This window comes from Syngnathus acus, chromosome 20 (genome assembly GCF_901709675.1).
Source record: "Syngnathus acus chromosome 20, fSynAcu1.2, whole genome shotgun sequence".
NCBI classification, from domain to species: Eukaryota; Metazoa; Chordata; class Actinopteri; order Syngnathiformes; family Syngnathidae; genus Syngnathus; species Syngnathus acus.
The window spans coordinates 2,688,991-2,698,142 of record NC_051104.1 but is presented as its reverse complement, the minus strand read 5'-3'; positions in this window follow the sequence as shown (position 1 = coordinate 2,698,142).

Sequence of the window (9,152 nt, the reverse complement as noted above, 5' to 3'; positions counted from 1 at the left end):
TTTTTTTCCATGTATAATGCGCAAAATTTAACTAATTTATTGTCCTAAAATCTGGGGTGCGCATTATACATGGGTACAATTTTTTTATTTATTTTTTTATTTATTTTTTTTTTTTGTGAAGAAAATCATGGTACAACAATTTTTGAAGAAAATCTTGTCACGGATGGTTCTTTACAACGTCACTTTCCTCTCTTTTCATTTTAACCTAACTGATCGCGGTGGTGCCTTTCTGGGCAGTCGGAGAAATCAACGCCAACAAAAAAAATACATCCAGCCTAGTTAAGAAATCACCAGAAAGATCACCATGACAATTGTGAATAATAAATAAATAATTATTATATATATTATATATATTATTATTATAATAATAAATAATTGTGATAAATAACTGGAACATCACTCAAATATTGGTGATCCCGTTGAGAGTCTCACATATTTCTTCGCTATCGAGTTTGCTACTGCATGCGCAGTGATACTGACCGGCAGAATAACATCCGGTTGTTCCCAAAGATGATCTTTTTTCTGAAATAATTTTATGTTTACGGACTTAAGTAACCCGGCCGGGTCATACCAAAGACTATAAAAATGGGACCCATTGCCTCCCTGTTTGGCACTCAGCATTAAGGGTTGGAATTGGGGGGTTAGATGGATCAAAATCACACGGGGATGGGTCAAATGCAGAGGACAAATTTCACCACACCCAGACGCGTGTGTGACGATCATTGGGACTTTAAAAAAAAAAAAAAAAAAAAAAGAAAAAAAGTCAAAATTTGGGTGCGTATTATACATGGGTACAGGCTTTTTTTCCAGCATCGACATGCCATTTATAGGCATGTATTATACATGGGGGCGCATTATACATGGAAAAAAACGGTAATAATATTGCGACAATAAGAACAAAGTCACTTTTAAAGACGCACTACTGTTGTGCCAGCTGCTGAGTGGCTATCACTGTCAAGGATGCTCTTATTTCCATTAGTCTGCAAACGCACCACGGCCGTCAGAGCGTCACTCCAATTAGCCACACATGCTCAGTGGTTGGGAAACACTGCTCCAGCTCACCTCCAAAAGTCATTGGGGCTTGCTTCCAGCTCACGCGTGAGCAGAAACTGCTCATATGTGCGAGTGCCTGTTTGGCGACCAGTACAAACAAACTACTCTTGCCGCCTTCATCATGACAGACAGTGAAATATTCAGAAAAGTCGAAAACTGGACGGTCTATCGCACTGACGTGCAGGTTATCATTGCTGTTCTCCTGTAAATGTCACGTTATATGACTCCATCAAAGGTGCAGCGCCGCACTATGTTCTTGTGCTTGATGATGCAGTAAATGGCGACTGCAGCCACGATCGCTCCAACGATCGCTCCAACCAAGCCCCCCACGATGTTGGCCGTTTGGTTGTGCACTGTAACAGAACGGGTGAGATGGTTTGTTATTCACAATGGCATCTCACTATTTCTCAGCAGCAACAAAGTTGACCTAAAAACAAAATGTCAAACTCGTGTAGGTTCCGTTTTTAGAAGCTCAGAGGAACCATGTTTTTGCGACGGAAACGTCCAGAGCTGGAAGGAGGCATTTAAAGTCTGTCAGCATGTGCGGTGGGCAATTGAAATGCCCCCCCCACCGGGTGAGTGTCTCACTTGTTTTCCTCCACGTGATTCTGCGGCTGCTGTTGGTGGTGCTGACATCACAGATGTATTCCAGGTCGGGGTGGGCGTCGCCCGCCAACGCCAGCGAGCCGTTGATGTTGTAAAGCTGCGTCTGCGTCTCTTGCTGGACCTGGCTGCTGTTGCGGAGGGCGTCAGGCAGCGCCGGCTCTGTGGACCAGCGCAGTTCGGGTTGAGGGAAGATTCCGCCCGAGCTGCAGATCAGCTGATCCTCATCGTCGGGACGGAAGCGGATTGAAGTGACCGCAGCTGCAAAGGGACGCCATGATAGGACAAGGTCCACTCGCTTCCATTCCATTCATTGAACAACCTCTGATGTACTTCAGGTGGCTTGTGGACTCACCTACCACGTTGAGCTTGATGAAGGACCTCCACTCGTTTGTGCGTGTTCCCACATAGCACATGTAGGTGCCTTCATCTGCAACCAGCACGTCCGTGAGCAGCAGAGAAGCGTTCCCTTTGGGGATGTTCTCCTTGAACAGCGACGTGCGGCCCCTGAAGTGCTGGTCCTGCTCCTGCAGCTGGTCTTTCTCGAAGTAGAAGGAATGAACCTGGAGTTTGCTTGGTGACTCCAGCTTCCAGTGGATGACCACGTCATCTCCGATGGGAAAGTTGGCCTCCAAAAGGCAAGGCGTCTTCCAGCGACACCAGACGTCACGGTGGCCTGCAAAAGGTCCGTGCAATCAGGTCAGCAATGCAATGTCACACCAAATTCCTTCTGATGACATGCCCGTGTCGAGCACCTGAGCTGGAACTCAGTGACGGCTAAGTAAGCAAACATAATATTCACGCGATGCTCCGTGAGGGAAGCCTCCCCCACCCCACAGCAGCTGTTTCCGTTCCACCACTTGTTCTCAAACGCCTTACTCCCAACACTCCCATGTCGCTCTCTAAGTACTTCCAGCATGAGCAACATTGAAATAGCTTTGTGTGTGCTATTGACATTCATTTCAATATCTGATTCTAAATGAAATGCCACTGAATTGTTTTGCTTGTAAAGTATCAAATCCACATTGAATAACAAGTGCTCAAGTTATGTTTCTTATAAGAAGAACAAATGTGTCATATTTACAAGTGCATAAACGTAAATCTGAGTCAAGATTACAGCACCGGGTGTTCCCAGGAGGTCTACCATCCGAGGACTAACCTTAACCCTGCTTATCTTCCAAGGTCGAGCATTCTCAGGGTAGTATGGCCGTAAGAAAAGATCCTTGGAGGATGATTGGCATTCATTTACAGTACAGCAATGGTAGGGAAAAACAAAGGCACTTGTACTCGTAAGGTACTTACTAAGAATTAGATACTCAGGGAAGTGACCTCAAGTAAAAGTCAAAAGTCAAACTCAAAGTCTGCTTTATTGTCAATTTCTTCACATGTCAAGACACACAAAGAGATCGAAATTACGTTCCCACTATCCCACAGTGACAAGACATAGTACACAATATACATACAAGTAAACAACACAAAAAGTAAAAACAAGAAGGCACAAACAATGAATAAATAAGAGTGATGAATAAATAATAAACAAATAACATAATAAATAAGAGGAGCAAAAATGGAGCAAGTGTGCATACAGCAGAAAAAGTACTTGTGTACTCAATTTAAAAGCAAAAGTGTGTATTAAATATGTATTACACATTATTGTTTGTTTACTTGGCACAATGAGAGAAAAAAAGATTTCCAGTTTCCAGGTTTTATTAACTTTGAAAGTAAATCAAGTCCAGTAATCCCTCGTTTATCGCGGATAATTGGTTCCAAAAACCACCCGCGATAAGTGACATCCGTGAAGTATGTTCACCAACAAGAAGTACTGGGTAGGCTAACGAGTTAGCGGATAGATGCTAATTCGCGACACGCGAAAGCGGACTTCTAAAGGAATGTAAACGAACATTTGGAGCAATACTACATTGTCCTAAAGGTTAGACACATGTTTCCTCGATTTAGAAGTTTTATTTTGACTTTTAAATGTTTTTTTTAATTTGGAAATATAATCCGCGATGTAATGAAGCCACGATAAACGAAACGCGAAGTAGCGAGGGATCACCGTACCGTAAAAATGAAAATGAAAATAGCTTCGAGGCCAGCTCGATAATGACAAGCTTATGTGGTCTAATGAGACAACAGGTCAAAAACCAAGCCATAAAAAATGCTACATTGAATCATATGATTATTTTTTTAGCATGAATTTCATCAGTTTCCCTATTAATTAAACGACTGAGACGTATCACATTATAACGCCATGTTGAACTTTTTTTTTCTGGTGTGGCATAAAATACAAGATATACGTACATCATAAAAAAGTATATGTTTGTCTCGTTCCACTTTACCTCCAATGACCAGACGCCATAGGACAGTGACCACCAAAAAGCCCACCGCAGCAGTGCCGCTGCTCTTCATCATTGCGCTTTTCTCTGGTCCACCAGCATTCCCCGTGGCTGGATAAGAGCTCTAAAAATATGAGTGTCAAAGTCTTCCGCCACACCCCCGCTCACATGAAGTTGAATACCTCAGTTTGCGTTCACACTCATGTGGACTTTGTTTTACAGCAGAATTGCCAGTCCGCATGTTAAACTTTGAAGCCACTGGGCGGTCCAAAAATGAGAGATGCACAAAACTCAAAACTGCTCAGCACAGTGCCTGGTGGGGCGGTCCTCGAGAGCCCCCCTGGTGTCTCCCTCCTAATGAAGCGTTGTTAGGGATACGCAATCTCACAAAACTCCTCACATTTTTGGCAATATTTTTACTGTCCTTTCAAAATCAGTCAACACGCAGCCATTCATTTTCAAATTGCAAAAGTGAGTACACCCCTGCGTGATAAGTCACAGCCCCCGCAAAAACATTTTATAATCCAAAAGCTTAACAGTAGTCTCCTTCATTTTCCTCTTTTAGGTAATTTGCAAATATCATTCCTTCATACATTTTGTTAAATAAAACTATATTTCTGCTTTCCTTCATTTCATCTTCCAGCCCAGGGGTGGCCAACCCGCGGCTCGCGAGCCGCATGCGGCTCTTTGGCTGGTTTCATGCGGCTCTTTTACGTTCATGTCAACATTTGTGTTTATTTTTCGTGCGTATTTGCTTCGCTTGAGTTCAATATGGTATTTTGGTCAAACGCGCATGCGTGTGAGGTGAAATCCCGCAAATGAGGAGGGACAAACCCATTTGAGTGTCAATTTCGCTCTCAAAATGGCAAGGAAAAAATGCACAGCTAAACGAATATATGACGATGAACACAGGGCAGAGCGATTGGTTTTGCTGGCTTTTTAATGAATGGCGACTGTGACTACGGGGGCCCATTAGGTCCAGAAAAGCTGACACGACGCTAAACCAGGGGTGGCCAACCCGGCCAAAATGGCAAGGAAAAAATGCACAGCTAAACGAATATATGATGATGACCACAGGACGTTTTTAACAGAGTTAAAGTTGTTTTTTGTTGAACGTAATGGCAAGCCATTCTGCCTGATATGTCGGACGTCATTAGCGCATTTAAAAGCTTCAAATGTTCAGCGCCACTTCAGCTCACTTCATGCCAATATCGATAAGGACTTTGCAAAATGAAGTGGAGTTCGTTAAAATATGCCTCAGTGACGTTATTGAAATCTTGTCTCCTGAAAACGACAAACTAAAACGAATGGTCTGTCCCGCCACACATAGTAAGTGAAAAAACGTATGTTTTTGTTTGTGGAATTTGTTGAACTGAGAGTTTGTCTGTGTGAGACAATGCACACAATGTTCATTGTTGAAAATGTGGTCTTTGGTCTGTGCTTTTAGTACTGTAGGAGTCAATTTGTCATTATCATGTTGGTGCGTGACATAATAATGTCACACAATAAATTTGGCTGAGCAGAAGGGTGTGTGTGTGTGTGTGTGTGTGTGTGTGTGTGTGTGTGTGTGTGTGTGTGTGTGTGTGTGTGTGTGTGTGTGTGCGTGTGTGCGTGTGTGCGTGTGTGCGTGTGTGCGTGTGCGCGTGCGCGCGTGCGCGTGCGCGTGCGTGTTTGTGTGTGTGCTCATGTGTATGATGTGGCTCTTTGCGATGACACAGTAAAAAATGTGGCTCTTAGTCTCTGACTGGTTGGCCACCCCTGTTGTAGTGCTTCTTCACCTTTTGTAGATGCCCAATGTGTTTTTTTTTTTCTCCTGTTTGCTTTTGATGGATGTGTTGACATATGTACAGAAATACTCATGACACTTGTGACTGGATGAAATCTTTTACCGCACAATAGAAAAAGCGATTCAACACAACTTGTTTGGACAACTTTTTTTTCATTTAGCTCCCAACTCGTCTCCTACTTGGTCTTAAAGATAAGAGGAAAAATTATGTTGATAGCACAAGATGAGCGAACTTTGCGCAGCATGGCAAATAAGGGTGTACTTGTTCTGTCGAAGCAAATTCAAGCCCCCAACTATTCGATCTCAATTTGTTTGTTGACTTAAATGTTAGCTAGTCAACTTTAATATTGGTTGCACTAAGACAACTGGCGTCATGACTATTCTTCAGTTCCAAATATGCCTTCACACTTAATATCCCTCCCTTCATTCTCATTTTTTATTGGAGTTTCCAGTACTTCAGTTTGATTATTTCAGTACAATCAGAATTTTTACAAATGTAACTGTAATATTACCTGTCAGCAGGCTGCCAAACAAGGCCATTACCTTTCTTTCAAAAGGACCTTTAACAAATCTTAAGCAGTTAATTGCTTTCCAGTAAATGATTGAAATACAGTCCCTGGACTTTAATTTCTTTGAAGGCAACAAATGAGTCAGCAGGACTTTCAACGTCACACTTTGGTCATTTTATCTGTCTTGTGTAACAGACTTTGTACCAGTCAGCAGCTGAGTGTTTCCCAACATGTTTTTATCCACCGCATACTTTTTCATTGGAGAAAAGCTTGAGGCATACCACCAACAAAAATCTGTCAAGTACTACCCCAGCTTCAATTATAAAATTAGTTCTATTACAATAAGACATTTTAAATGTGCTATATAAAACCCTATTCCTATATATAAATGGAGTGGGATCATTGAAGAAAAAAACATCCTGTTTTTTTAAATTGTACTTTTTTTTTTTATATAAAAGTGCTTTCGGCAGTTTGCAAACTTATTTTATTAAAGCTGCGTTAGACATATATAATCATATCAATATCATCTTCAGTAGTGGTGTGCTCGTGTAGTTGCATGATTGGCGCTAAGGAATGTGAAGGCAACTGCAGGAACTTATTTTCTACAAAGTATTGTGGAACAGGATGTCAAGTCAAGTCAAGTTTATTTGTATAGCCCTAAATCACAAGCAGTCTCAAAGGGCTTCACATAGACAAAAATGGACAATTATTCTCAAAGCAGTGTTTAAAGAACCAACACACATTAACCCTAACCCTAACCCTGATCTTAAGCTCCCAAAAATGGTTTGCTTGAAAGAACCAGCACGTCTAATGACGATGACAATTTCATTTTTTGGTTTGACTCAAAACCCCTGCCAGGGGAAAATGAGAAACCTTGAGAAGGGACCACAGATGGAAGGATCCCCCTTTCAGGATCACCAGGTTGTAATGGATGCAGAGAGGGCACAAATAATACATAATATGAAAATCAAAAAAGTGGATGTCCAAGTCAGAGCGAAGGGCTGCCGGAGGAGCCCTCGATTGTCCTAGCAGTGTCTTCGAGGAGGGTGAGCTGCAGTTCCCCCAACCTGAATTGGCCCACGAGAATCCAGATAGCCGCTGTCAGCTTGGGTGCCACCTAACCACCTCCCCGGCCGGGGAGGGGGGGGGGGGGAGAGAAAACAAAACAAAACAAACTCCGGCCGAATCGGCCACTCCAAGTTAGTTAAAGGCCATGTCATAGAAATGTGTCTTTAAACGTGTCTTAAATGTTTCTACTGAGGTAGCAGTCCTAATATCCATTGGGAGGGCATTCCAATTAGCCACGCATGCACAGTGGTTGGGAAACACTGCTCCAGCTCACCTCCAAAAGTCATTGGGGCTTGCTTCCAGCTCACGTGTGAGCAGAAACTGCTCATATGTGCGAGTGCCTGTTTGGCGACCAGTCCAGGATGTAGCTCGCTTGTCGTCAAAAGTCTCGTCCTCCGTGTTTGTTCTTTTTCCCGTTCTTGGGCTAAAGGTTCCGTTGGATGACTTGCCTTTACTCTCAGAGAAGGTCCTTTCTCTTGTTCTTCATTCACCTACTTTTGCCCTCTTCATCATGATGACAGACAAATATTCCGAAGACTTTGGGAACGTTCTATCGTGCTGACATGCAGGTTTTCATCGCTGTTCTCCTGCAAATGTCACGTTATATGACTCCATCACAGGTGGAGCGCTTGATGATGCAGTAAATGGCGACTACAGCCACGATCGCGCCAACGATCGCTCCAAACAAGCCCCCCACGATGTTGGCCGTTTGGTTGTGCACTGTAACAGAACGGGTGAGATGGTTTGTTATTCACAATGGCATCTCACTATTTCTCAGCAGCAACAAAGTTGACCTAAGAACAAAATGTGAAACTCGTGTAGGTTCCGTTTTCAGAAGCTCAGAGGAACCATGTTTTTGTGGATGCTGCAAGGTATCTCGGCAGGAGCTCACCGTCCTCCGTCCCCGTCACGGTCAGCAGGATGTCTTGAACGCGCGTCTGCGTGTTGTTGCTGAGCGTGCACGTGTATGTGCCGCTCTGCTTAGCGCTCAGGTGGGACAGGATGAGGGCGTCCGCCTCGGACACGCCCTTCACGTGCTCCTTCCAGTCGCTGACGATATGGAGTTTGTGTCCGGCGAGTTTATTGGCGATGACGTTGCTGTGGTTAAACGTCCATACGAGGCTGCTCGGGTGAGAGACAGGCGCACACTCGATGCTCGTTTCTGCGACGGAAACGTCCAGAGCTGGAAGGAGGCATTTAAAGTCTTGTCAGCATGTGCGGTGGGCAATTTAATTGCCCCCCCCCCACCGGGTGAGTCTCACTTGTTTTCCTCCACGTGATTCTGCGGCTGCTGTTGGTGGTGCTGACATCACAGATGTATTCCAGGTCGGGGTGGGCGTCGCCCGCCAACGCCAGCGAGCCACTGATGTTGTAAAGCTGCGTCTGCGTCTCTTGCTGGACCTGGCTGCTGTTGCGGAGGGCGTCAGGCAGCGCCGGCTCTGTGGACCAGCGCAGTTCGGGTTGAGGGAAGATTCCGCCCGAGCTGCAGATCAGCTGATCCTCATCGTCGGGACGGAAGCGGATTGAAGTGACCGCAGCTGCAAAGGGACGCCATGATAGGACAAGGTCCACTCGCTTCCATTCCATTCACTGAACAACCTCTGATGTACTTCAGGTGGCTTGTGGACTCACCTACCACGTTGAGCTTGATGAAGGACCTCCACTGTCCCGTGAGTGTTCCCACATAGCACATGTAGGTGCCTTCATCTGCAACCAGCACGTCCATGAGCAGCAGAGAAGCGTTCCCTTTGGGGATGTTCTCCTTGAACAGCGACGTGCGGCCCCTGAAGTGCTGGT